The 27,064-nt window shown below is 44.1% G+C and overlaps 1 protein-coding gene across 4 annotated transcripts in view; it reads left to right on the top strand.

Moving 5' to 3' along the window:
- Positions 1-27,064, top strand: part of PACSIN2 (protein kinase C and casein kinase substrate in neurons 2) — a 144,094-nt gene that overhangs the window by 17,052 nt on the left and 99,978 nt on the right. For all 4 annotated transcript variants that reach the window (XM_031938023.1, XM_031938024.1, XM_031938022.1 and 1 more), the window contains exon 2: positions 22,300-22,343. The gene's annotated coding sequence lies outside the window, so the exon portion shown is untranslated. The remainder of the gene's footprint in view (positions 1-22,299; positions 22,344-27,064) is intronic.

Here is a 27,064-nt window from a genome sequence, read left to right as displayed (position 1 = left end):
TAGCAAACACCGCTCCCTCCCTTCTAGCGTGTCACTGCAGCTGAGTCATTTGCTCAGGACCACAAAGCAGGGAGATTTTTTGATTAGGTGAGGGACTAGTCGGGATGAGCTATGTGAGTTCCACTCCTCCCCTCCCCTTGCCAAGTTCTTATTAAACAGAGTCATTTATCATGTGCTTGGGCATTCCATCAGATGGGAAATTGAATCATAATTATGTCATGAAGAAAGTCTTTTTCGTTTTCATGTGGCTCCTCTGTCTTAGGGTGGGATGGGGGACAAGGCCCTGTCATGTGACTGCATCTGAAAGAGGCAGCTTTGCTGCCCTTCCCTTCTCTGACCCCCCCCCCCCCCCCCCCCCCCCTGGGGGGGGGGGGGGGGGGGGGGGGGGGGGATGCTTTGGGATGTTGTCACGCCCATCGGCCCAGGGATAGGGTCAGGTGAGCGCTCTGAGGGGAGGATGTGTTTTTGTGGGTACATTCTGCTGTACAAACCCGTCCCTGTGCTGCTCCCGAATACCCGCCACCAGCCACTTTGAGGGTGATTTGCTTTCCATGGGCGTGTCAATAAAGTGCAAATTCTGACTGGCTGGGGATGCATCATGGACCTAAAAATGGTTCCTGAGTGGGAGGAGGGTGACTTCACCATGGAATGAGCAAACAGATTTCTGCCCTCATCACCTCAGCCTCCAGGCTGAGCTCCCAGACTCCTACCTTCCTTCTCCAATCCGCCCTCCACCCTGCAGCCAGTGATTTTCCTACAGCACAGGCTGCCCTGTGTCCTTCCCTGTCACCTCCTGGATCGGATTGGATTTTACTGTATTTAAGGCCTTTTTGGTCCAGGACTCCCTTACTCTTCTCATACTGTGTGGTCAGGCCAAATTGGCTTTCTTCCTGCTCCTCATATCTCTGTGCTTTGGAATCTTATCTCCCACATCTGGGAGCTGGCTGACTCCCACATCTGGAGGATTGCCTTTTCACCTTTGGCCCTCACAATCCCTAGCTTCTTTCAAAGCTTAGTTCACAGGTCGCCTTGTACATTAGTGGTACGAGTGCCACCGTCCTGAGCCCTCCCAGCTGCTGGCACTTTCCCTTTCCAAAAACAGCCACCCTGTGATTATTTTTCTGTACTCGTGTATGTGCCCTCTGAGAGGGCAGGGGCTGTTTCTCAAGGTGCGGCCGCTAGAGAGGGGCAGGCCCGGAGGAGGAGCTCGGTGTTTGCTCACCTGTAGGCCTAAACCTTCTCCCAATACTTTAGATTCCCCATCCTTGGATTTTGCTACTGCTTTATTAGTGTTGCTGTAGTCTGAATGGGGCATCCATAGATGGTAGAATTTTGAGAAATGGTGACAGGTGAAAAATGATCCCTTTTCAATGGTGGATAGCTCACATTTCTTTTAAATGCAGTTCATCTGCTGCAGGACATTGTGGTAGAAAGACAAAAACCAGTCCCCTCTGTCAGGCCTGTTGTCTGGCAGGTTTGTGTTTTGGGAATCGTTGGCAGCTGTGTGTGGAGGGAAGAGACTCTGGAGATGGCGAGGCCCCTTAGGAGAGATCTGGAGATGCCCTTTGGAGGGAGGGTGAGTTGGGAGGAGCATTGGGTGGGAGTGAGATTCTGAGGGTAGAGTCAATGTAATGGGAGCTGATCGGATGTCACTTTATGGAGCAGCTGGTTGGGAGATCAAGCATCAACCTCATTTTGCTGATGTGTAAACTCAGATTCCAAAGTTTCTTTGATAATCAGAAGTGAACAGCCCTCTCTCGGTGTGATACAGAGCATTCTATTACTATTTTGTTCCCTAAACAATTGACGTTTCTTATATTCCAACTTCAATAAGTTAATAAGTAAGAATAATAATAGTAATATTACTAATGAGTTAATAAACAATGTAGCAATACATTTAAAATGTTGGATACAAATTAATAACTTATTAAAGTTTATTATTATTATTATTACTTATAGTGTAAAAAAGGCAGTTGCTATCACCTTTATCCAACATTTTAAACATTACTATATTGCTTATTAACTCATTAAAGTTTATTATTATTAACACTTAATGTAGTAATAAGCTTAAAATGTTGGTTAAAGGTGATAACAGCTGCCTTTTTTACACTATAAGTTATAACATTAAAATTTATTATTACTATTATTATTAAGCAATGTAGTAATACGTTTAAAATGTTGGTTAAAGATGAAATAGTGGCCTTTTTTACTTACACTATATATTTCTAATAGAATTTTTATATTTATCTAGAGTTGGATTCTTTTAAAAAACACCTCAAGTCTTTGAAGGGGAGAGAGATTGAATTATACACAACTAAGTAAAGATAAGCTAATTTGAGATGAGAGAGAGCCTAGCGAGATCCACTGATCTTATATCTGAGAATAATCTGCACCCTGGGCCTGGGCCTCTGATTGTTCGGTAGAGGCGACTCCCGGGTGAGGAAATTTCCTCCACCAATCCCAACCGGCACCTTCACTGACTAGAGGGAAAGATTGGACCTTGCCCAGTGTCACAGCCGCTGTGTATCAGATGTATGACGGAAACATATTTCTTGGCTTCAAGGCCACCCCGCTCTGCCCCGCTACCTCTCACCCCAAGCGCCGGTGAAATGTCTGGTGGATAAGAGGCGAAAGCCGGGTTAAACGCCAATTGATGTCAAGGACTTTTTTAGTAGGGAGGCTTTTCCCCCTTCCAACAGTTGCATTCTTGTTTTATTATCTATATCGGTGACCTTTTGACAGAATAACATCCAGAAAAGAGGCTTTCGAAAATTGCATATGGCATCTGGTCAGAGGAATGCAGCAGAATTCCACCAGCTCGAGTCTCCCCCGCCCCTTCTCTTCTCCGTGGCCCATTCCAGTTGACCCATCGCCTCGGCTTCTGGCTGGAGGCTTGCAAGCTGACAGCCTCCTCAGATTAGCATTTGCCAGCCAGCTAAACATTTATGTCGAACACTTACACGTTTGTATGTAATCTGCTTCACAGTAAGGCACATTGCCAGCTTTGTGTCAGAGGCAAAAACTGCCTTGAAATGAAGGCGTTTGGAAAGACATTAAAAAGCACAAGTCTTGCCCGAAGAGCTGTCACTAGAATCTCACGCGCTGCCGCTTGAGCTTCCTCTGAACTTAATTATGTTCTGATGTGTATTACATGATGTTACAGCTGTTGTGTGTCTGGCTTTCCACAGCCAAAGTCCTCGACACTGCCAGCTGTGAACAAGAATTTGGGTCCATGTGCTTACTAGAGGGTAAGCTTCCTATGGGCAGTAGCCCCCAGTGAATTTTTTTTGCAGAGGCAATTGGGGTTAAGTGACTTGCCCAGGGTCACACAGCCTGGAAGTGTTAAGTGTCTGAGGTCAGATTTGAACTCATGTCTTCCTGGCTTCAAGACTGGTGCTCTATCCACTGTACCACCTAGCTGCCCTGTGAATTTTTTTTAGTGTCTTGGCGTCTACAACTTCAAGCACAGGATATTATATATAGTGGATATTTTCATTTTCTACATTATATCAACTTGTGATACATACCCACAAATCCTGTGAACCTGCTTGATTTCCACTCCATGGAGTAGTCCCTAAGGTCATGAAGGGAAATGATGGCCGCCTGGCAATTTCTGGCAAACCCCTCAGGAATCATCTCTTTTATGTGGTCCAGGGCCATTTTTCTATTTCAAAAATAAAAATAATTTTTTTTCAATTAGCCAAAATCCTCCCCTTTGCTTCCTCTCATCATTGACGCTGCCAAATGCAAAAGAAACATTAATATATATATATATATTTTTTTTTCCTCAAGCAAAACAAATTCTCTCATTGCTTACATACACACATATACATACATACATGTATAGACACCCGTAACTCTGTCTTTGTCTAATCCCTAAATCCATCCCCTTTGTCAGTTAGTGGGCAAGTATGTCTCACCATGATCTCCCTGGAGTCACATTTAATCATGGGCAAAATGGCTTTCAGAGTGGTTTGTTTTTATAATATTGTTGATATTGTGTATCTACATCGTCTTCCTGCTTCTGCTTGTTTTGTTCAGCATCAGTTGCAACAGGTGTTCCCAGGCTTCTCCGAAACCACGAAGGCTTCGTCTCTTTAACTGGATAATCCTTTTTTGAACAACTTTGCATTGCTACTTTTTTTCAATACCCTTTTCATTTCTTCATGTTTTCCCTGTCCTCCCTCCTTTCCCGAGAGCCATCTTCTGTAAGAAAGAATAAAAAAGCAAAAGGGGGAGGGTGAAGAGAAACAGCACAAACATATCAGTTGAACCTGACTGGACATAGGCCCTGTTCCTCACCCAGAGTTCCCAGCTTGGTAAGGACAGGAGAAAGGTGAATTTAGGCCTCCCTTCCTTGGAACTCGGCCTTCCACTTCCCACCCGTGCTTTCTGTTTATGTCGTTGCGGTCATCGTGCATGTTGTTTTCCTGACTCTGCTGCTGAGCCAACTAAAGATAAGAAATATCCGGCCTGCCTGTGACCTCAGGTCCTGAGCTGCATCCTCACCCTAAGCATCCATTACACTGTGTCTGAGAGCCCCGATTGGTGCTCTGCTCCATCCTCCACATTACTGTAGTAAATAAGAAACTTAAAAAAAAAGTTTCTTTAGGAACTTTAAAAAGTTAACACATGAATATTTCAATAGCCAAAGAACATAAAAGTAGAATAAGGATATTTGAAACGGAGCTTCTGGTTTTTTAAAAATGTGTATTAAATTTCATGTGTTAATAACAAAGCCACCTTGCTTATCTATGTCCCCTTGAAACCGCCTTAGGAATTATTAGTTTTATTCTGTTTCATTGTTGTACCTCCTTTAGAAGCAGAGGAGCCTAGCTCATGGTCTGTGCCCTGAAATGTACCGCTCTTGGGCAAGATCTCCACCATGATCAGTCATCTTCTCCCCCCCATCCCCTCCCCCCCCCCAGGCAATTGGAGTTAAGTGACTTGCTCAGGATCACACAGCTAGGAAGTGTTATGGGTCTGAGGCCACATTTGAACTCAGGTCCTCCTAACTTAAGGGCTGGTGCTCTGTCCACTGCACCATGTAGCTGCCCCAATGATCAGACATCTTCAGACATGGTTGGCCCTTGCCTCAAATTCCCAAGTCTTTCCTGGTTGATTTTCTCGAAGGTATGTTTGTTCTCACGGCTCTGCTCATTTCACCTCGCATCTGTTCATATAAGTCTTCCTAAGCTTCTCCAAATCTGTTACTATTGTCATTTCCTGTTTGAGTGGGTTCTCCCATCCCCAGGCGGTGTTTTCAGGCTGGGTTTCTGTCCAGTAACAAGTACACTGTGCGTGTTTTTGTTCACATGTTTTCTTTGGGGCCATATGATAGTAGCGGTGTCGCTGGGACTTGCACAGTTTCTTCCAAATTACCCTTCACAGTGGTTGTCTCCATTAGCTGTACGTGAGGGTGACCGGCTCCCATTTCCCTCCAATATTTGTCATCACCCTTGCTACGTTGTCACTCTGGGTGCAGTGTGCAGCCCCAGTTAGTCGGGGCCAAATCCAGTCATCTTTCTGGCCTTTTGTTTCATTTGTTTCATATGTAAAGTGTGTGTTTGTGGTGGGGGGCGGATTGGAGGATTGGACTGAGTTGATCTCTAATCAATCCAATAAGTGTCTGGGCTTCGTTGAATATTGCACATGGCTGGATGTAGCCAACCCCATTTAATGGAAGTGAGGCGAGGAGAAGGGGGGAAGGCTCTGCCTTTCTTGGCTCCAGCCTAGATTGGGGCCACCCTCCATCACAGCCTGATATCCCTGCAAAGCAGAGATGGTATGAAGCCAATGGAGTGGGAAGTGGATGGAGTGGGGGAGGGAGAGGCGGCTGAGGGAGCCTTCTTGCTTTGTTTCTTGACCAAGTTAGTTTAAACAATTTGTTTTGATTTCCAACAGATGTAAGGAACCTAAAAGCATGTTTTGCAATATGTTAAAACTTTAAGGGAGTGTTTAGGTTTACCTTCTTTTTCCCTGCCTTTCTTAACAAAACATTAATAGACTTCTTTTAAAAGGCTAGTGCTGAAAATCATTAATAGAACGTTATTGCCTCTATATAGAAATTATTATTGATTTTGGCCGGTTATCATGGACCCATCTTAAAGTTTCTTTTGATAAATTAAAACCTGAGCTATGTAGATGTAGCTTTATTTCTGCGATGGATTATAACTAGCTCTGCTTGTGATTGTGCTGAGGAAAATACCATTCTGAGCTATGAGCCTATTGGCTCATTGCTTTTGTGTTTTCCCCTTTTTTGTTTCCCATAGTCAACTGGTATTTTAATGATCCATTTCCTGGCCATTTGGGACTTCGTTTGGTGTCCAGGGGCAGCTTAGCTGATCTAAGCGGATCCAGTTGAGCAGGGTCTCTTGTCTCTTTGGGAATACGATATTAGAGGATTATCCAGTGGGCTGTTGTACAAAAAAGTCCATAGGGTTTGGGGATGTTTAATTTACCTCGTTAGGAAGAAGTGAGTGTGTCCACTCATAATACCCTCACACCACTCATGCTGGAGTAGACGAAGCCTTGAGACAATTTCTTAGCTGATTCACCTTGAGATTGAACTTTGTTAGGCATGGGCAAGATCTGAACCACTGGATCAAAGGAAAACCTTTCCAGAAATGGGGAACTTGACAGACACGGGCATTTCCATTTACCAAGATTCAGAACGAGGCCTGTGAACGAGACTGTGACCATTGCCTTCAGCTTGTTTATATGTTCCGCTTAAGGTAGCACCAACATGGCTCTGCCTGTGTATGGCCCTCTCTGACTTTCCTTTGGCTTTCTTCCTTGTGTTTTTAAACTCTTTCCTTGATTTACTTTTCTTTTTTGCATCATTTGTGCTGCACCCTCAATCCTCATTACTCTCCTCCCCTCATAAAAAGCTTTCTCTTGGAACAAAACCAGTTGGTCCCTTGGTCGTGGCTGAGCCTTTGGGTCTCATCTTACCCCCATGGACCTCCCCTCCCGATAACAGGAAGGAAACATGTTTCAGCAGCAGTGTCCTAGTCTTCCCAGTCAGAAATGACCTTTACAGCTTTACAGGCTTTGGATTGGTTGTTCTCCTTACTTCACCGCATCAATTACTATTGGCGATTGGGGAGCATTTTCTACATGGTTATCAATTGCTACCTTTTCTTCTCTTGAGAACTGTCTGCTCCCATCCTTTAATTATTGGCATTTTGGGAAATGAACTGAAATAGAGAGGAAAATGGCGGTGCTCTCCTTGTCAGGGAAATCTCTAACTTCCCTGGGACTCGGTGCAGTAATTCTGAGGCAGGACTAGAATCTGCTCCCCCCTCCCATTCATCAGAGACCTTTCCAATTTTAGTTTTTCTTTTCTTTTTTTTTTAAATTAAAGCTTTTTTATTTTTAAAACTTAGTTTTTCTTTTCTGATCATCTTTATCTTTAGTTATTTCATCTTCCCTTGCCTGGATTGTGAAAAGAATCTCCTTCCATTTGATATGACTTTTCTGACTAGGTCATGTATCCATTCAAAACTCTCTGAGGGGGGATGCCGAGAGGTTGTGGCCCAGCCTGATGTTTCCCAGGTGGCTTCCTGACTTTCCCAGAGGTTTTTGTCTAGGAGGGTGAGTTGTTGGTGTCCATGAGTTTGCTGCTGTTTGTGCTTACTTGGATTCTCAGGTCAGTCGCATCATGTAATTGAGAATATAATGATGTGGTGAAAGGAACACTGGATTTGGAAGGAGGACATCTCTGGGGTGGAGTCTTGCCTCCATGGAGCCATGGAGCACTCGTGTGGTTGTGGGCAAAGTCTTGTGAGAATCAGTTTCTCCATCTCTTTTGTTACTTGTTTAAAACAACACCAATAAATAGAATTCCTATCTTATAGTGCTTTCAAAGATTACAAAAGTGTCAGGCTCATTCTTTAGGAGAGTATTGTATATTCTTAATTATAGTCTGTGCTAATCATAATAAATTCATCATCAAGTAATGCTTTAAGATTATCCTGTTTTGGGGCAGCTAGGTGGTGCAGTGGATAGAGCACCAGCCCTGAAGTCAGGAGGACCCAAGTTCAAAGTCACTTAATCCCAATCACCTCAGCCTAAAAAAAAAAAAAAGATTATCTGTTTCACTTAAACAGTGATCCTGGAAGATTGGTGCTATTATTATCCCCAATTTTTCAAGTGGGGAAACTGCGGCTCAGGTCAAGTGATTTGGTCACATGGGCAGAAATATCTTCTGAGCAGCATGTGAACCTCTGTCTTTTGGCTCCCAATCCAGCGTTTTATCCCCCAGTAAAGGCTGCCATCTTCAATTTGGGGCAAATCATATCATTAGTTTTCTCTTGCATTTTTTCACCCAACCCTAATTCTCTTCTACTATTTGTATGAAATCATTATTTAGCTACAGAGGTATTCTAGTTTTACTTCAAATCAAAAGGGAAAAGTCAAGGGAAAGGGGAATTATGGGGATTCAAGTGATGCGAGATTGTGTCCTTCCTGGCTTTTGGAACCCAACACTTTAAAATCTCCTGACTTGGGCATCTTACTATGTCCCTTGGAAATGAATATTTTTAGTAGATTTCCCTGAAGACTTTAAAATAAAATAACAAATGAATATTTTACTGTTCTTAATATAAAGATGATTCATGATCAATAGATTGTCCTTGGAACCATTTTTCTCTTCAATAGTGGTGATGGATCTTGGGAACTCTTTCATATTCTTGCCCAGTTAAAAAAATTATTTTTTGATTATAAACTTAATAGTCATCAATACAAACAGTGAAATAAATGTATAAAATTAAACCAAGCCTTACTCCATAGCCCTAAACTATCATAAGGCAGGGCTCAGAAAATCCAGACAATGAATGTAGGGCTTTCCTCTGTGTTCCTTTACTAGCCCATCCAAAATGTGGGCTCCTTTGGGCCCATTTTCTTCTTTCCTTTTATCTAAAAAAAGCTGATTGTAATGAGGGCAAAAAATTGGTATCACCTCAGAAGTCGGTCTGCTCCCCTGTGCTCTTGGGCTGCATCTTTTTCCAACTGGCAACATCATAGTTTCACCCGACTCCTGAAACACAGAGGCTGGTTTTTGTTGTCGGACTTAATACATGCTTGTGAAATGAGTGAATTCACAGACTGTGATTATCTCACCATTGTCCACTTAATGATCATAGGCTTGTCCCCACCTTTCCTCACCCATTAGACAGCTTCCTTCCAAAGTGTGTTCCCAAAGTAGAGTCCTAACTGGGTTATTTTATTGCTTAAGAAATGCTGTGGCTCCCTATTTTCCTTAGGATAAATTATGATCTCCTCTTCCATATTAAAGCCATTTGAGAGTTCTCTTGCTCCTTAGAGCTCTGACCACATTGCTACATTTCTCACACTGTGGCCAAACCATGCTGTCTTTCTTACTGACTTCCAGACCTCTTGAAAGTTTTTGCCGCCTCCTTCAAGGCTCAGTTCATGTACTGTCTCCTGCCAGAGACGCCCCCTGCTCCCCATCTCCCTGTCCTCCTCCCAGAATGCCATGGGCTCTCCCATCCATTCTTTGAAATTTGCTGGTATTTCCTTTGTGTCTATGTATACTTTTATTTGTCCATGTTCTTCTCCCTATCGAGTATATATTTCCTGAAGGTAGGACTATTTGTTCTTGTTTTCCACTGTATCCATCCAATTCTTAATTCCCTGGGAATGGTAAATAGTTTTTATGATGATTTTTGGGAAGAGCCCTAGCAGAGGTAACCCTGAGCCCGAAGCCTGCTTGGTTTTTGTGTATATTCCTCTCCCACATGGTTGCCCTGCAGAATGGAGGCTCCCCTTGGAGGAGGCTACCTGGTTAAGGGAGAAGTTTGTTTTGTAAAAAAAAAAACAAAAACAAAACAAAACAAAAAAAACAGGATAGAGTTGTTTTGTGAAAAGCTAATTAACTGATTCATTTCTGACCTCATCTACAGTCATATTTAACTGGCCCTGGCTCTTCTGCTGAGCACTAAGGGATACACAGGGAAAATGAGGCAGGATCTTTCAATCTTCACAATTGATCCTATAGTTTAGGAGAACCTGATCATCCTTCCTCTGTGGGGATAAGGAAGCACCGTGAGGAGAGAACCATCTTCCCTAAGGGCAGATGGTTCACAAGTAGGAAGAATTGGGATCTGAACCTAGGCCTCTTTGTGCTGTCCCACTAGAGCAGCCAAGAATTATTAGAATTGTCATGCAATTCATGGTTGAGGATCCTGTTTCTCCTGAGGAGCCCTTCCAGGCCTTCCCTGTGTCCCCTTAGTTACCAAAGACCCGGTTGCCCACCCTGCTTCTGGCCTGCAGTTCCCTGGCAGACTATCCATCTGATTTGCTTATGTCATCTCTTCTGAGTGCCCTACAGCTGAACATGCTGTTGTATGTTGTCTCCGTAGTGAGAGTGTAAGCCCCCTGAGTGGGGGTGTGAGGTCCCCTTTTCTCTCAGCCTCTCTGGTGCTCAGTGTGGCTTTTGGCACCCAGGGAATGCAGGACCAGACTGGTTAGATGGAAGCCTTCCCTTACTTCCCGCCCTGATCTCCCCTTACCTGTTGCCCAAATCTCTGAGAACTGTCCTCTGAAGGTCTATGAGCTAGGTCATCAAGGCCCTCACCCCCCACCATGCAGGGTCAGGGACCAGACTCCAAGACGGAGGCTTCCATTGGCCCAGGACATTGTCTTCCCTTTGGAGGAAAGCTGCCTGGCTCACAGAATCAGGACAAAAGGCAGCCAGAAGTGGGCTTCCCTGGCTTTTGTCTGCTCCCTGCAGAGCCTCCTGGCCTTGGGCTCAGAATCCTTTCCCTGCTCAAAGAAGAGCCGTTGCCGTCTGAGGGAGGGGAGCCCAGCGGGGCTCCAATCTTGGGATTGGTCATCAATGCCTGGCTCTGGATATGGCGGAGCTGTGGGACCATGAACGAGTTGTCCACCTCAGGGACCTTACCTGTACAGTGAGGCTAGGACTGTCCGTCTCATCCTGGTGCCCTAACTCCAACTTTGTGTGTAACTGTGGGCAAAATTCCTTCCCAAATTCCTTCCCTTTAGCTTTCTCATCTGGACTAGAGAGTCTGTTTCTACAGCTTCATCCAACTCCAAGATTCTGCAGCCATGTTTATGTTCTGGATGTCAGGGAGGAAAGCATTGTATCAACTGGAAAGGACAATGGAAACATCATCTCTGTCCCTGGCCTAGACTCGGCTTATCTTTGGGCCAGACGGAAGCGGTTGCCACCAGACCTTTGGTAGTTGGGCTTGTGGTTAATGAGTCCCATAGAAGAAACTGCATCTCCCCTCCCTCTTGGGCCAGTTTGCTGGAGGGATGCTGATTCACGGAGAGGGACAGAGATCTGGTTGTCCCTCCCTAGTTACTGCTCTCTTGTGATTTAATATTTTACCTATGGTCATTTTCTGCTCTGTTCCCCACCAAACTCTCCTCCAAGAAAAAATGGGAAGCCAGACAGCTTGGATCTGGCAGTGGGGGCAGCAACTCTGCTCTTAGTCCTGCATTGGCTCTTGTCTCCTTCCCAGTGGACAGTGTTGTAAACACCAGACCAGGCCCCAGACGCCTGATGAGAGGACGGTTGTGTCCAGTGATCTTTTAGAACACTGTTCTTGTATTCTAAGCATTCCTGTACCACCTTCTGGCAAAGGCCTCCTTAGGCCTTAGTGTACACAGCCAGAGTGGTAGAAGGAATAAACATTTGCATGACAGAAAGTGATTCCAAGATCTGCCACCCCCCAGATGTCCAGCTGAAGGGAACAATGGAGGCTGGGTTTAATAGGGAAGGACTATGTCTATGGAGGAGTCAGAGGGATTCTGCTGTTTCCCCTCACCCCCAGCCTTTCCCCACGGGCTCTTCAAGCTGGAGAGCTGCCCAGAAATAGGAATCCTTTGGGTTCAGGAAAAGAATTTGGGCATTCAGAGTACTTCTGTTTTCCAACATATGAGACTGCCAGCTCGCGTCAGAGCCATTGAAGTCTTGTCGACTAGATGAATTCAGGTGTGAGTGACTTGGTTTCTTGGTTTTCTCTTCTTCACAACTGCCTTTTTTTTCACACTTATTTTACAAGAGGGCTTTCCTGTGCCTTCTTTCAGTCACTTCTGCCACTAACCAGCACAGGTCTGTCGATGACCAAGGATCCAGGAAGTGAATGATTTGGGCAAGAGTGACAGCGAGTGCCTACATAGTCCTTGTCAGCTTACAAAGTGAGGTGGTCTCAATGGCCCGTGAAGCTCCAGGGCCAAAGGGCTTCTGTCTGCGTCTGTCTCTTGTCTCCTGGTGCAGACGGTCCTGTATCCCCGATTAGGATTCAGTTCCTGCCGCTTGCCCTGGCTTGGATCGTTATCTCTGTTTTATAGATGTAGAGGTTGAGATCTGGAGATAATGTCACATGGATATTGTTTGTAAATGTTATTACAAACTCCCTAAAACCCTCCCTGTGCACTAGCTTCCTACAGTTCTGCAGATGGAAAAAATGGCACCTTGAAGCATTTCAGTGACTTGCCCATCGGGTCCAGGTTTTCTGATTGCAGGGCCAGCATCCTTCTGTCATACCATGATGTTTTTGCCCAAGCCTAGTTGTTAAGCATTGAAGAGGAGGACACCAGCTCTGTTCAGTAGTAATTTGAATTGAGAGGATGTCTCAATTCCAGACTAGAAATGGTCACACCAAATCAGCTCTAGAACAGAAAGGGATCTTAGAGATCATCTGGCCCAACACTCCCATTTTAGAAATGGGGAGACTGAGGCTCCAAAGAGTTGAAGTGACTTGCCTGAGCTCACACAAGTAATACAAGTAGCAGAATCAGGATTTGACTCTATGGGCTGTGACTCTAAGTCTGGTTCTCTCCCCACACTCCTCCTTTTCCTCTCTTCTTATCCCTTTCACCTGTGCTGGGAAGTCTTCCTCCAAGAACATTTACATAAGTGCTCTGTCATATTTCCTACCAGCATCTTGTCATGGAAAAGACCCGGGTCACCTCCTTGTTTGATGTCCAACTCAGTGGTCTTAGTGAGCTTAGTTCCCTCCTCTATCAGACAAGAGGGGCGGATTATCAGGTTGTCTGCCAGATCATCGTGATTTGAAGGCTTTGGATTCCGATGTGTGGACTTTGGGTTCCGATGACTTCAAAGAGTGCTGCTGCAGTGCTCTGGGGAGGTGCTCTAGGCACCGAGGGACAAGCAGATGAGCAAGGGGAATGGGGGGGGGGGATCCTGCAAAACAGCTCTTTCCTCATTCCTGCCCTGGGAGAACATGCCTCTGGGCCAATGTAGGCCACTGAAAATATGCAGAGAACTTGCCGTTCCTTCTGTCCTCTGGTATGACTTGTACTTTGAGCTCCCAAAGACATTTTTCTATTGAAGACTCTGGCCTTTCCAGCAGATGTCAAAAGAGCAGACCCGGAGGCGGAGGAGGAAGCTGGGAACATGGTAGGCAGGCGGATCAGAAGGTATTCAGATTTAGATGTGTTGTGGGAACCTCTGTGGTGGGTCAGCGCTGGAGCCTGCCAACTTCCGGGCCATGGCACTGTGGGCACAGCACTTGGGGCAGTGCCTTAGATTTTGCATTTTCCTTTTCTTCATCAGTTTAGTTCAGCAGACATTAGCAAGAGGAAAAACAACCCAGTCTCTGTCCTCAAGTGCATTTACAGTCAAAAGGCAGGTGGGAAATGGATCCCAAGAACTCTCATTGCTTAATTTTTCAAGAATCAGTGACTTTGGTGGGGGAGCATGCATCCTCTGCTCCTGTGGTTGGCTGTTCCTGCTAGACCGAGTGGGGGGCGCTGGGAGTTATGGCCAAAAAATGTATCACTTGTAGCCATCCTGCTAAGGAGCTGCCTCTGTGATGGGCTGGGCTTCCCCCAGCTGTACATACAGGCCATCACTACACATATGCATGCAAGTCCTCAGAATCCTTGGGAGTCAAGGGAAACTGAGGCAGCTCTAATGTTAGTCCTTCAGCAAGCATTTATTAAGCCCCTTCTGTGTGCCAGACACTGTGCCAAGCCTACATCAGAAGGCAAGAGACAGTCTCTGACTGGAGGGAGGGAGAATGGAAAACAATTATGAATGAAGAAGTTGCAGGTGGGAGAAATTGGAGACAGTCACCAGAGGGCAGGCCCTGGCATGAAGGGGCACCAAGGGCTGACCTCTGTAAGCAGCTGGGGTTTGAGTTGGAGGGTGGAGCTGGAGCTGAGGAGGGAAGAGAGCATTCCAGGTGTGGAAGAGCCCTGGGGAGCTAGAGCCGCTTGTGGCAGGGACAGCGAGGAGGCAGCCTGGATGGGGCGTTTCTCAACTAAACAAAAAAGCTAAACAAAGCAGGATTACAAAGAGAGGAACTATATTGAAATGAAGCTACCCAAATGGTCAAAAACCTGAACCAAGCTTGGGCAGCCTTGCTGGGGCTTGGGCTCCACTGGCAAGGCCCCTGAGGACCCAGGGGCCCACCCCCTCATACTGTGATCAGGCGTTGAAGTGCAGCTTTCATGAAGAAACGAATGGAATTCAGTGAAATGGAAGTTAAAATATTAAGACCTCTGGGAGACAAGAGTGATCTGGGCTGTGAAGAGAAGGCGGCACTTCTGGGGAGGAGATTTGTCAATTTAAGGCAGCAGCTGAGCTGGGATCCCACCTTCCCACTACATAAGGAGATCCTCTCCAGGAAAAGGGCCCAACATTAGCCTGACCTTTGAGGGCCTCTCAGGTTTGAGGCAAGGACCCTGGGGAATAGGAATTGTGGGTAAGCCCAGACCCCAGGTACTCACCCCTCCAGACACAGACTGTCACCTGCCTCAGTGCCTCATTAACATCTTGGGGATTTAAGTTTCTCCTTTAAAATGAAGGAGTTGGAAAATCTCAGTGGTCTTACCCAGCTCCGAGTGTCCTCAGCTGTCCGTGTGTGACAGCAGTCACCAGTGCCCATCCAGTGCTCTTCCCACCCAGTTCAGTCCCCATTTGGCCTCGAGAGACTTCTCTCTTATCCCCTCACTCCCACTCTTGTGGTGAGATGTCTTTAATCTTCATGATCCTGGATTTCCTCCATGTGAATATTCCCTAGACAGCTGCTTTTTCTTATGTAGGTAGTCTTGGGGCATTCCTGTGGCCCAGTATAGCCTTAAGTCTGGTGATGAGCCCCATGCCTTACCTTTGGGACGGGCACACGGGCCCTCACCCAGACCTGCCTGCAGAGCCTTTGGACTTGGTGGGACCTGCCCAACCCTGGTACAGTCTTTGCAAATCAGAGTCATCTTATGGTCAGGGTGAAACGTCAGAAGACCTTAGCCTCCCTGGGTCCCAGGTAGCATGTTGCCCTATTCCTGGCCTCATTCCTAGCCCAGGGCAACATTGTCCACAGTAAATGCTGAAGAAATCTATTGATTGGTTGAGTGAATGGGAGAGTTTGTGAAACCAGAAATGCTCCAGTGTGAGCAGGATGCTTCTGCTTAGTTGGAGTGAAGTACTAGAAAACTACCCCCCCCCCCCCATTTCATACCCTCGTAAGGATTGAGCAATGGGGTTGTCTGATCACGTGGAAATTCTTGGTTGCATAATTCAAAATTTTAGGGAAATTTTTGCTAGTCATTCAAAAAACTTTTTTTAAGTTTGTGAGTTCCTGACTATCCTTCCCCCTTCTTGAGAAGTAATCAGATATAAATCATACATGTGCGATTATATTAAAACATTTCCATATTAGTCATTTTATATAATAAAAGAAAAAATGAAAAAGAAAATGGAAAACAACCTATTATTTCTATATTCAAGCAATATCCATTTTTTCTCTGGAGACAGATAATATATTTCCTCGTGAGTTCTTTGGGGTTGTCTCGGATCATTGTATTGCCAAGAATAGTTAAGTCATTCACCTTTCTTTGTTGCCGTTACAGTTGTCCGATATTCTCCTGGTTCTGTTCACTTCCCTTTGCCTCAGTTCCCATAAGCCTTTCTAGGTTTTTCGGAAGTCATCCTTCTTGTCATTTCTTACAGCACAGTAATATTCCATTATAGTCATACCACAGCCATTCCTCAATTGATGGGCATTTTCTCAATTTCCAATTCTTAGCCCCCACAAAAAGAGCCTTTGTTTGTAAATCATTTTTCTTTTTTTTCTGAATCAAAAACTTTTTTAATATTCAAGAAAATATTAATATTTTAGTATTTAATATTTAAAAATATTTAATATTCAATTTTTAATAAATACAGTAGAATTTTTCTGCATCTTTTTATTACTTTAATGATCACAAATATGTGTTGTGTTGGTCAATATCATTTGTGAAAGTTGACTCTCTTTTTACATTTTTATTAATGATGTCCTTGATGTGTATGTAGGTTATACTCATAAAGCTTTTGTAGCAATGAGAGAGTAGTCATGTGGATTGATTTTTTTTTTTAATTCAAGCTTTTTATGAATAATTCTTCAATATTACCTCTTGCAAAACCTTATGTTTCAATTTTTCCCTCCCTTCCTCCACCCCCTCTCCCAGATGGCAAATAGTCCAATATATGTTAAACATGGTAAAATATGTTTTATCCAATATATGCATACATATTTAAACAATTATCTTGCTTGCAAGTCATTTTTGAGGAGTTCCCAGAATCTGGCAGAATGATAGGGAAGCTGCTGTAGCCCTTGTCATGAGAAGAAGCCCAGTCAGCCAGCTGAGGGAAAGAGCAAATGAAGGTTATTGGGCTTTTTCTTCAAGAAACCCCAGATTCCCAGGGACTTGACTACAGAGCACCTTGGGCACAGGCACATTTGCAGCAGATTCCATCACTGAGGAGTGCCCGGGTTTGACCCCAGTATTTCAGGGTAGTAGGGCTAGGCAAGGTACATATTAATTTGTAGAATGTGCTCTTTGGAGCTCGTGACCTTTAGAACAACAGTCCCTGGCTCTCTGGGATTGCTGAAGCAGAGCCTGCCCCAGGGAGGAGGAGATGGGCAAGATAATTTCTAGGATCACCTTCATCTTGAAATTTCAAACCATTCCATATTTGAATATGAAAGAACTGGAAATGTAAAATATTCTCTTTAATAAAGTGGCCAGAAAAAGGATCCACATTGCAAAAATGTTCATGGCAGCCCTTTTTGTAGTGGCAAGAAACTGAATGGATGCCCATCAGTTGGGGAACGGCTGAATAAATTATGGTATATGATTGTTATGGAATATTATTGTTCTGTAAGAAATGACCAGCAGGATGATTTTAGAGCTTGGAGAGACTTACATGAACTGATGCTGAGTGAAATGAGCAGAATCAAATCATTATATATGGCAACAACTAGATTATAGGATGACCAATTCTGAGAGACATTACTCTCTTCAACATTGAAGTGATTCAGGCCAGTTCCAATAGACTTGTGATGGAAAGAGCCATCTGTATCCATGGGTACTGAATGTAGGTCACAACATAGTATTTTGTTGTTGTTTGCTTATTTTTTCTTTCCTTTTTTAACTCTTTGATCCGATTTATCTTTGCAGCATGATAGACGTGGAAATGTTTAGAAGAATTGTACATGTTTAACCTGTACTAGATTAATTGCTGTCTAAAGAGAGGGGGAAGGGGAAAGGAGGGAAAAAAATAGAGAACATAAAGCTTTGCAAGGGTGAATGTGGAGAACTATCTTTGCATATATTTTGAAAATAAAAAGCTATCATTAAAAAGAAAAATAAGTGGCCAGAGCAGTAGGGTCGGTATAAATTCATGGTAGGGAGGAGCTACAAGAGGTAGCCTTTCTTGGTGCTCCTGAAGTGAAAGAAAGGCTGTAAGAAGGCTTTCAGCAGTATTTTACCTTGGCCCTGGGCCTTTGAGCCTTAGTTTCTTCATCTATAAAATGGGGTTGATAATGTTTGTACCCCCTATCTTGCAGTAGTAAGAGAGTCCTGTGAACCACTATTCATGTGTAGGAGAGGTACTCTTGATGTCATCCTGAAACTTCCACAGATGAAGTTGGCTCTGGAGATTATTCAACAGAATTGGGTCATTGGGTGTGTAACTCAAGCAACTAATGAATTGGATCTCATCCAGTTAAGTGGACAGTGCACAGTTAGGCAGAGACTTGTGTGCCCGCCATCTTTACAGCTTTTGGAAATTGAGAATTGGAAGAAATGGAAGTTCCCTTCAAGGCACAGTTTCATCCCTTTGATTGTGGGGCTGCCTTGTACCACCTGAGCAGGTCTGGGGGTGTTGGTTTTTAGAGGGAAGTGACCTGTTTCTGAGCCAGGGAACATTCTCTACGTCAGAATGAAATCACCATATGGTCAGGTCAGAAAAAATGTCACAAGAACATCCAAGAAGGCTCCTGTGTTCCTGGTGATGTGAATTTCTTCCAGGTTGGGGGGAGGGCGGTCAGGAAATTGGAAGCTCGAGAGGCCTCACCCCCCCATATCCCTGGTCACTGATCCTCTTCCCTCCCCTTCCTGAGTCTCAGATAGGGTAGACCTTCATGGGCAAGTTGATCCCTGGTCCCTTGCCTCTAAGATCCTGAGCCTGTGATTAGTGTTCACAGGGGATGGACCATGGATGATACATCCTTGTCCTGGAGCTGTTGTGAAGAGCCCTTTAGAACCCCTCTCCCACCCTTAATCCTGCTCAGGAAATGGAGTCATTCCCGTGTGATTAATGACTTGCTGTTTTCCATCCGGGTTTCTTTCTGCTTGAGTTCCTAAACATACATGTAAAGCTGAGAAGGGTCCTTGATCACAAATATAACTCAGTCCCCCTATTTTGCAGAAGAGCAGCTGAGATCCTGGAAGGGGAAGGGAAGGGAAGAAGCATTTATCAAGTTCCTGCTGGGTGCCAGACTGTACTAAGCAGGTGCTTTATTTTACAGTTGAGGAAACTGAAGCAAAGCAATAGAGCCAGAATGAGGCCTTGTGTGTTCCTGATTCCAGGTCCTGGACTGCCCTTTAGGGAACCTTTCCCAAGGTCAGGCCCATATACTTGGTGTAATCTGTGGTGTCAGGAATTAGTGGCCCGTTAGCTGTTTGTTGCTTTCTTTCTTTGGCCTTGTTTGTCCACCCAAAGTGAGACAGATGTTTATTACAGATGTTTTGTGTGCAGATTAAAAAAAATAAATTAATAAAACTTTTTTTTTCTTTTTAAACCATGAAGTCTGAAAAGCTAAGCAAAGTTCTGGATCTTCTGGAAGGCTGGAGTAGATGTGGTGGCTCTAAAAGGGTCTTCCTGGGGCCCCTCTTCCAAAGTTTTCATTCCTAAGTGCATTCATTCTCTCTTGGTTCACAAGTGTAAGGAATATGTAAAGGAAGCATGATGTGGAGAGGCTGGGCTGGGGAGGCTGGGCTGCAGACTCCCAGAACAAGGAACTGAGAAGTGCTCCTTTGGGTGGGTGAGTGGGGTGTCACATGTGCCTTTGGCTGAGGTTGGAGGACAGATGCATCTAGGGAGATGTAAAATCCCCTAGAAAGGGCTCTGTGCTCATCCTTTTTGCCCAGGGTCAGGAATTGATAGGCCGGTAGCTTTTGCTTTCTCCCTTTGGTCTTGTTTGTCCACCCAAAGTGAGACGGATGCTTTTGAGCAAATTTGAAAAATCTCCCAATTGGGTTCACTTGGCTGGGTGACATCTTCCCCTGAATGGCGAGGCTGCCTTGGGACCAGAATGGGTTGGAGGGTTTGGGATTGATCACAGGATTGGACAAGTAAGGAAACTGAGGCCAACCAAGGACCCACAGCTGTTAAGTGCAATAATTGGAAAACACGACGGCCTTCTCAGAGGAGAAGAGTAATGGCTGACAGTAAGATGAGAGAGAGAGCAATGAGCGTTCTGATTTTGAGTGAGTCACAAATAGACGATGGGGCCGGGGAAAGGAGAGGAAAAGGACAGAAAAGAGAGCGGTTTCTTCCTCTCTGTCATCCTCCAGTATTGGGTAAATGTGTTAGTGGGTGTGTGTGGCAGTCTGCTCTCTGGAGGCGAGCCGCTCATCTTGTTCTGAAATTATTGCTAAAATTAGTCATTTTATCAGAGTCCTGCTTGTAAGCTCACCATTTGCAGTAAGTCTTGAGCAGGGCCCGCCCAAACCTCTTGGGCTCTCTTGGCCAGACCTGCTTTGCCTCGGTCTTCTCGGCTGCCGTTCTGGCCACTCCTGATGGTCTTGGGGGGGACATCTTTGGCCCCTCTCCGGAGAGCCTTCCCTGTGCAACTGAGGTTGGTGCTGGCCAGCCTGTTTTGTGGTACTCTTGTGTACAGCCATATTTGGGTTAGCCAAACGTGGGAGGTGCTAATGGCTTCACACTGCTTGGGTTTGAGGTGGTGATGATCTTGGGCCCCTCACGGAAGCTAAACCTCAGTCTCTTTACTTGTAAAGTGGGGAGAATCACACTTGCACTCTCTACCTTGGGCACGTCCTGTGCTGAATCACAGTTTGCTTATCTGTAATGGGGGCTGGAGTAGGGATCTCTGAGGTCCCTAAACCGTTCCCATTTTGCCTGAGTTTCTCTGCCTACTTAATCCTTGACTTCCCTCTTAGAACCCTGCTTGGCTCTGTTGTCCTGCTCAGCTTTCCATCTAGGACTGTTCTGCAGATTTCCCAGCTGCCCTTGTCTAGAAATGTAGGTGCTCCTGGAAGCACTTAGCTTTTAGCTCTGTCTCTGTCTCTCTCTCTTCCTCTCTCTCTGTCCATCTCTCTGTCTCTGTCCTCCCTATACCTTCCTTGGGTTGGACATTCACCTCAGGCTTTCTGGCCCCTCAAGCTCACGTATCCAGAACATAAGCTCTTTGTCTCCCCACACCTCCGTACTTTCCCTCCCATTTTCCTCGGTGGGCATCTTGGTGCTGCTCCATCCTCTCCATCCCTGGGGTCACCAGTCTCTCTCTGTTCCTTCTCATCTCTTAGGGTGCAGCCACAATGGCCTGGTAGCTGGTGCCCCAAGCACCCTTCCATCTCACATGCTGCTTTATACACTCAGTCTTTCTGGGGATGGCACTGATTGTACCCCTTCCTTCCTCCAAACCACCCACATAGCTTTCTATCGTAACTACTTTTTTATTTTTCCAAATACACTCAAAGTTAGTTTTCAACATTCAACTTTGCCAAACCTTGTGTTCCAAATGTTTCTTCCCCCCTTCCTCCCACATATCCCAAGGCTTTCCATTGTTTACTTCATTAAGTACAAATTCCTGCTTTAGGCATCCATAGCCTCTGAAACTTAGCCCTAGTCTGGTGTTGCTTTAAGTCCTGCTTACTCTCGGTTCTAGCTCCGGCTTTCCTACCTCCGAATTTTTGCTCAAGCTATTCCCTTCACTAGACATTCCCTCCCTGATAATAACCTTTTGAAGAAATCCATAATAAATTTCATTTATGTATTTATTTATTAAATATAAATTTATAATAAAATTATAATAAATTATAAAATAAATAAATAAAAGAAGTTCTTTTTCTTTTTTAAATGCAATGTATTTATTATAATTTATATTATATATTGCATTATTTATTACAGTATTATATAAACATCCTTTTTTGTATATGTATTTATTTAGAACTTAAATAGAAAATGGAAAAAAGAAACTAGAGAAAAACAGAAAAAGTAAAATGTTATATGCATATCAGAACACAAGAAATTCAACAAAATTTTCCATTTCAAGAAAGCTTATATAATAGTACAACATCCCCCCCAACTGTATGTAATCTTCCATATTGAAATTTTCCCCTCATGTCAAATTTTTCTAACTACCAGCTTTTTGCCCTAATCTCTTCCATCCTTTTAAAAAAAAAAATTATTTCTGTTGTGAAATAGTTGTAAAATGCTTGAATTATATATACTCATACACCTCATAGGGTTACCTAGGGAACGGTTTCTGGATGAGTATTATATAGAAACTTGAGTCGTTAATAGACATAATAATTATTTCTAAGGAAGAGTTTCTAGATAATGAGTTCAGCTTTTTAGAGATATGACACAGTAAGCTTTCCTCACACTGAAAAGTGCTCTTTGAGGGATGCCGAGTAGTCTGGTTGAATGGGAAGTCCCAAGGGCTGAGTCAGAGCTTACTCACAGTGTGACCTTAAGGAAGTCCATCAGGCTGCTGGGCTGCAGTTTTTTTTAACCTGTTGAACTTGATGAATTCTGGGTGCTTTTTTAATCCTATTGGTTTACGACTGAGGGATGAAGTAGATCGGTCCTTGGGCAAATGGCTTTTTGGTCTCTGTTATTGGAGGGGGACCATCCTGCTTACCCAGATGCTTTGGGCAGTTTGGGGAAGATGGACTAAGTCAGGAAGGATGAGCCTGGGATAGCTGGATTGGGGAAAAGCTGGATTCTTGCAAATGACATCCTAATTAACGAGAACGTTTTCTCCTCCACAGATTCAGGAGTGTTTCAGTGACTCGTGTGCATCCAAGACTGTTTGGTGAGTGGGGCCAGCTTGTGTTTGGGTTTCATGCTTTCTAGTCTAGCACTTAAGTTGCCTGCCCTTCTGTAGCAATACGTGACAGCCTGTGTTTGGAAGGGAAACAGGAACGGTTTATGTAAGAGCCAGTCATCCTTCCCAGCATCTCACTGGCTCCTGGAGCTGGCATGGTGTGGGAACGAGACGACTGGGGTTGGAATCCTCCCTCTGTTACCCACTGGCTGGGAGACCAGGAGCAAGTCCCTTTGCCTCTGAGCCTCAGTTTCCCCACCTGTAGGGCCTCAGGTAATGAGCTAATTGTCTTTGTCAAATACTGTGGTCAAGAGCACTCTGTGAAGTGTGTTGGGTGGGGGTTGTGGAGACACGGAAGAGGGGATTCAGGTGGCAGTTCATTTGCGCACATTCATGCTGTGCCCACCCACTTCTGGAGCTATAAAGACTCAAAATGGTTCTGCCTCTGCGGAGGGATGTGCGTGTGCCCTTGTTGGCGGGGGCCACTTTCTCATTTGGTCCTCCAGCGGCTGTGTGACATCGACAGAACACAGCTTGAGAAGGCAGTGTGGTGGGGTGAGACCGTGGCCTTGGAGTCAGGAGAAGCGGCTTCAAAACCCACCCCCTTCCTCCCCTCTCATAACCTCAGTACCTTCAGCCATAAAATGGAGGCGTGAAGATCTCGCCCCTGCCAGAGCTGATGGAGGATCACCTGCAAAGTCTAGAAGTAGAAATGGGTGATTGGAGTGACAAGGACGCCATTTTCCCCAGAGCTCATCGGTGGTCAGAATTGGATTTCTTAGCTTCTAATGTCATCATGCTCCCTCGTGCTCTGCTCAGGCCTGCGTTCACAGTTGGCCAAGAAGAGTGATCTTTCTTTACCTCTGTAAGCGCTCTCAAGACTCTGCAGTGGACTTTCCTTTTCATTTACTGCCTTAGGAGTTGACATCTTTCTTCTCGGGAGAGCGGTTTGGGATTTCATAAATTCATAGAGAGGCAGATGAGCATGTTGACTCCCATTCCTTGAGGCTGGTCTATAATGGTGTTCTCTTCAGTTGGCCCGGGATCACCTCAGGGCACCTGTTCTTAGCATTTCATCTTTGGGAAATCACTGGATTGTCAGCAAACTATGGAGCTTTCCCAAGAACAGGCTGGCCCTGGTACCAGGTCTGTGACCCTATAGCATGGAGGTTAACTTGGATACCCAGAGCTATGGCTGGCAACAGAATTGGCTTTGGAATCCAAAGACTTGAGGTTTGTTCTTGATTTGGTTGTTTATTAATTATGTGACCTTGGATATATGGCCTTCTCAGAAACCTTTTTCTCATCTTTAAAATGGACAGAATAGCACTTATACTATCTGCCTCCTAGGATTAATGTTAGTGCCAAATGACAAATTATTTTAGAAAGTACTTGGCATACGATACATCTAGACCTCCATCTTCCTTATCATCATGCTCATGGGATCCTTATTTGATATAGGATTTAAGCTTAGATGACTAAAGTCCCTGCAATTCTAAAATCCAGAATTGCCCCCCCCCCCAAAAAAAAAAAATAGAGCATTTTGTTAAATCGAAGAGAAATTAGCTAATTTTTTTCCCATTTTTCTTTTATTAAAGCTTTTTATTTTCAAAATATATGCATGGATAATTTTCCAACATTTCCCCCTATAAAACCTTGTATTCCAAATTTTCCCTCCCTTTCCCCCACTATCTCCCCCAGATGGCAAATAATCCAATTTGGATCAATATTAAATTACTTGCCATCTAGGGAAGGGGGTGGAGGGAAGGAGGGGAAAATTTGGAATACAAGGTTTTGCAGGGCTCAATGTTAAAAAAATTATCCATGTATATGTTTTGAAAATTAAAATCTTTACCACTACACACCTGTAAGATTGGCTAAGATGACAGGAAAAAATAATGATGATTGTTGGAGGGGATGCGGGAAAACTGGGACATTGATGCATTGTTGGTGGAGTTGTGAACGAATCCAACCATTTTGGAGAGTAGTTTGGAACTATGCTCAAAAAGTTATCAAACTGTTCATGCCCTTTGATCCAGCAGTGTTACTACTGGGATTATATCCCAAAGAGATTATAAAGAAGGGAAAGGGACCTGTATGTGCACGAATGTTTGTGGCAGCCCTTTTTGTAGTGGCTAAAAACCGGAAACTGAATGGATGTCCATCAGTTGGAGAATGGCTGAATAAATTGTGGCATATGAATATTATGGAATATTATTGTTCTGTAAAAAATGACCAACAGGATGATTTCAGAAAGGCCTGGAGAGACTTACACGAACTGATGCTGAGTGAAATGAGCAGGACCAGGAGATCATTATATACTTCAACAACAAGACTATATGATGACCAGTTCTGATGGACCTGGCCATCCTCAGCAACGAGATCAACCAAATCATTTCTAATGGAGCAGTAATGAACTGAACCAGCTATGCCCAGAAAAAGAACTCTGGGAGATGACTAAAAACCATTACATTGAATTCCCAATCCCTATATTTATGCCCACATGCATTTTTGATTTCCTTCACAAGCTAATTGTACAATATTTCAGAGTCTGATTCTTTTTGTACAGCAAAATAACGGTTTGGTCATGTATACTTATTGTGTATCTAATTTATATTTTAATGTATTTAACATCTACTGGTCATCCTGCCATCTAGGGGAGGGGGTGGGGGGGTAAGAGGTGAAAAATTGGAACAAGAGGTTTGGCAATTGTTAATGCTGTAAAGTTATCCATGCATATATCCTGTAAATAAAAGGCTATTAAATTAAAAAAAAAAAAGAAAATTAAAATCTTTAATTAAAAAAATTTTTAAAAATTTTAAATCCAATATATGTATGCATATTTATACAACTTTCTTGCTGTACAAGAAAAATCAGATCAAAAGGGAGAAAAAAAAATGGGAAGGAAAATGAAATGCAAGCAAACAACAAAAAGAGTGAGAATCCTATGTTGTGATCCACCCTCAGTTCCCCAGACCTCTCTCTGGGTGCAGATGGCTTTCTTCATCACAAGATCATTGGAACTGGTCTGAATTGCCTCATTGTTGATGAGAGCCATCAAAATCGATCATCATATAATCTTGTTGTTGCTGTGTACAAATGATCTCCTGGTTCTGCTCGAAATGAGCTATTATTAATAATCGTTTCCATTTGTACTACAATTGATAAATTTAAGTAATCAGACTATTTTAAAATGCTTGCCACTAACTCAGAACACAATCTCATCTTTGACTCAGAAGTTTCTTGCAGTTCACTATAGAACTTGCCCCCTTGTGAATCTGATGTGCTGCCATGCTGATTGTGGGTGCTGAATGGCCCATCTCTCACTTTGGATTATGAACATGGTGGGAAAGCAATGAGCTGCTGCTGCCGCCGCTGGTAACAAAGTCTCTTTTGCTTAGTTGTTCATACTCTGTTTCTTGAAACTCTTGTGGACACTGCCATGATTTGTATGCTGCTGCCCTTCCTGAAAAGCCTGAAAAGCCAGTAGCTAAGTAATCGATGACAGTGATCGGACTTTGCTGAATGCTTTGGGAAGGGTTAGGATTAGGGCAAATCAGTAGGGATGAGCCTGCATTATTTCTTATCTATCTCTACTGGAGAGTCCCAAAGGAGAAAAGACTATATAGGTGATTCATATTGGACACACCCCCAAAGCTCTCTGAAGGGAGGGTCGACCAGTTGGAAAACTTTCAGGATCAGGATCCAGAGCCCTTGAAGTGTTGTTCTTTCCGCTTTTTAGTCAGCTCCGATACTTAGGATGATTCTTTTATGTTGAGCTAAAATCCATCTTGGTCTCACTGGTCTAAGGTCCAGCCTTCAGGGCCACACTAAAAAAGATCTTTCTTGTCTTCCTTATGAAAATCTCCGGATACTTGCTTATGGGGCTCCCATTCCCTGAAGCCTTCTCTTCTGAGTGCTGCTATTCCTAATCTCTCTAAATGGTTCCCTGTGGGTTGCTCTGTTTGGGAGGCCTGTCCCTTCACGCTTCCCAGATGGATTACCCAGAACTAGTATCATTCTCCCCATGTGGTCCAGAGGTTTTTGAGCTTAGCTACGGAATTTTAGTCTTGCAATTCCACAAACATCTGGGAAGGTCTAGTGCATGGAAGGCACGTAAACATGTCTGTTATTGGGCTGGGCAGATAGTAACATGCCAGACCTTTTACCAGACGAAACTTCACTTCTCCAGTGCCCTGGTATGTTTGTGTGGCTAGTGGAGCCGGTCCCACTGGTGCGTGTGCTCAAGGTGGTAATTATATGGGCTTCCCAAGTCTGGGAGCTGTCCAGTTATGGGTGCTTATACACTTTCAGCTTCTTAGGCCCAGTGCTCTCGAGTTGGGCCTATTTCTACACTGGGTTGGGTATTCAGGGGCATACAAAAGAAAGACTTCCTGCCCCATCCCACCCTCCATCCCACCCAGCATCTATGCTAGGAAAGAACAAGGAGAAAACAAGCATGACATCCAAACCAAGCGACATATCCACTGAGCCTGACAGTACATGCCGTGTTGCACATTCATAAGCCCTTACTTTTGTAAAGAAAGGAAGAAAGCCCTCATTTTAGCATTTTTTTTTTCAGCAGAGTGATTTATTTTTGTCTATAGCACATGGTAAATTAATTGATTATATTAAAACTTTAACTCAGAACAGATTTTCTTGAATAATAACGATATTGCAATTTCTGCTTTTGGACAAGGAGTGATGGA

The sequence above is a fragment of the Sarcophilus harrisii genome, chromosome 5, assembly GCF_902635505.1.
Source record: "Sarcophilus harrisii chromosome 5, mSarHar1.11, whole genome shotgun sequence".
Classification (NCBI taxonomy): domain Eukaryota; kingdom Metazoa; phylum Chordata; class Mammalia; order Dasyuromorphia; family Dasyuridae; genus Sarcophilus; species Sarcophilus harrisii.
Note: the sequence above shows the minus strand (reverse complement) of the source record. Positions and strands in the feature narration are given on the sequence as shown.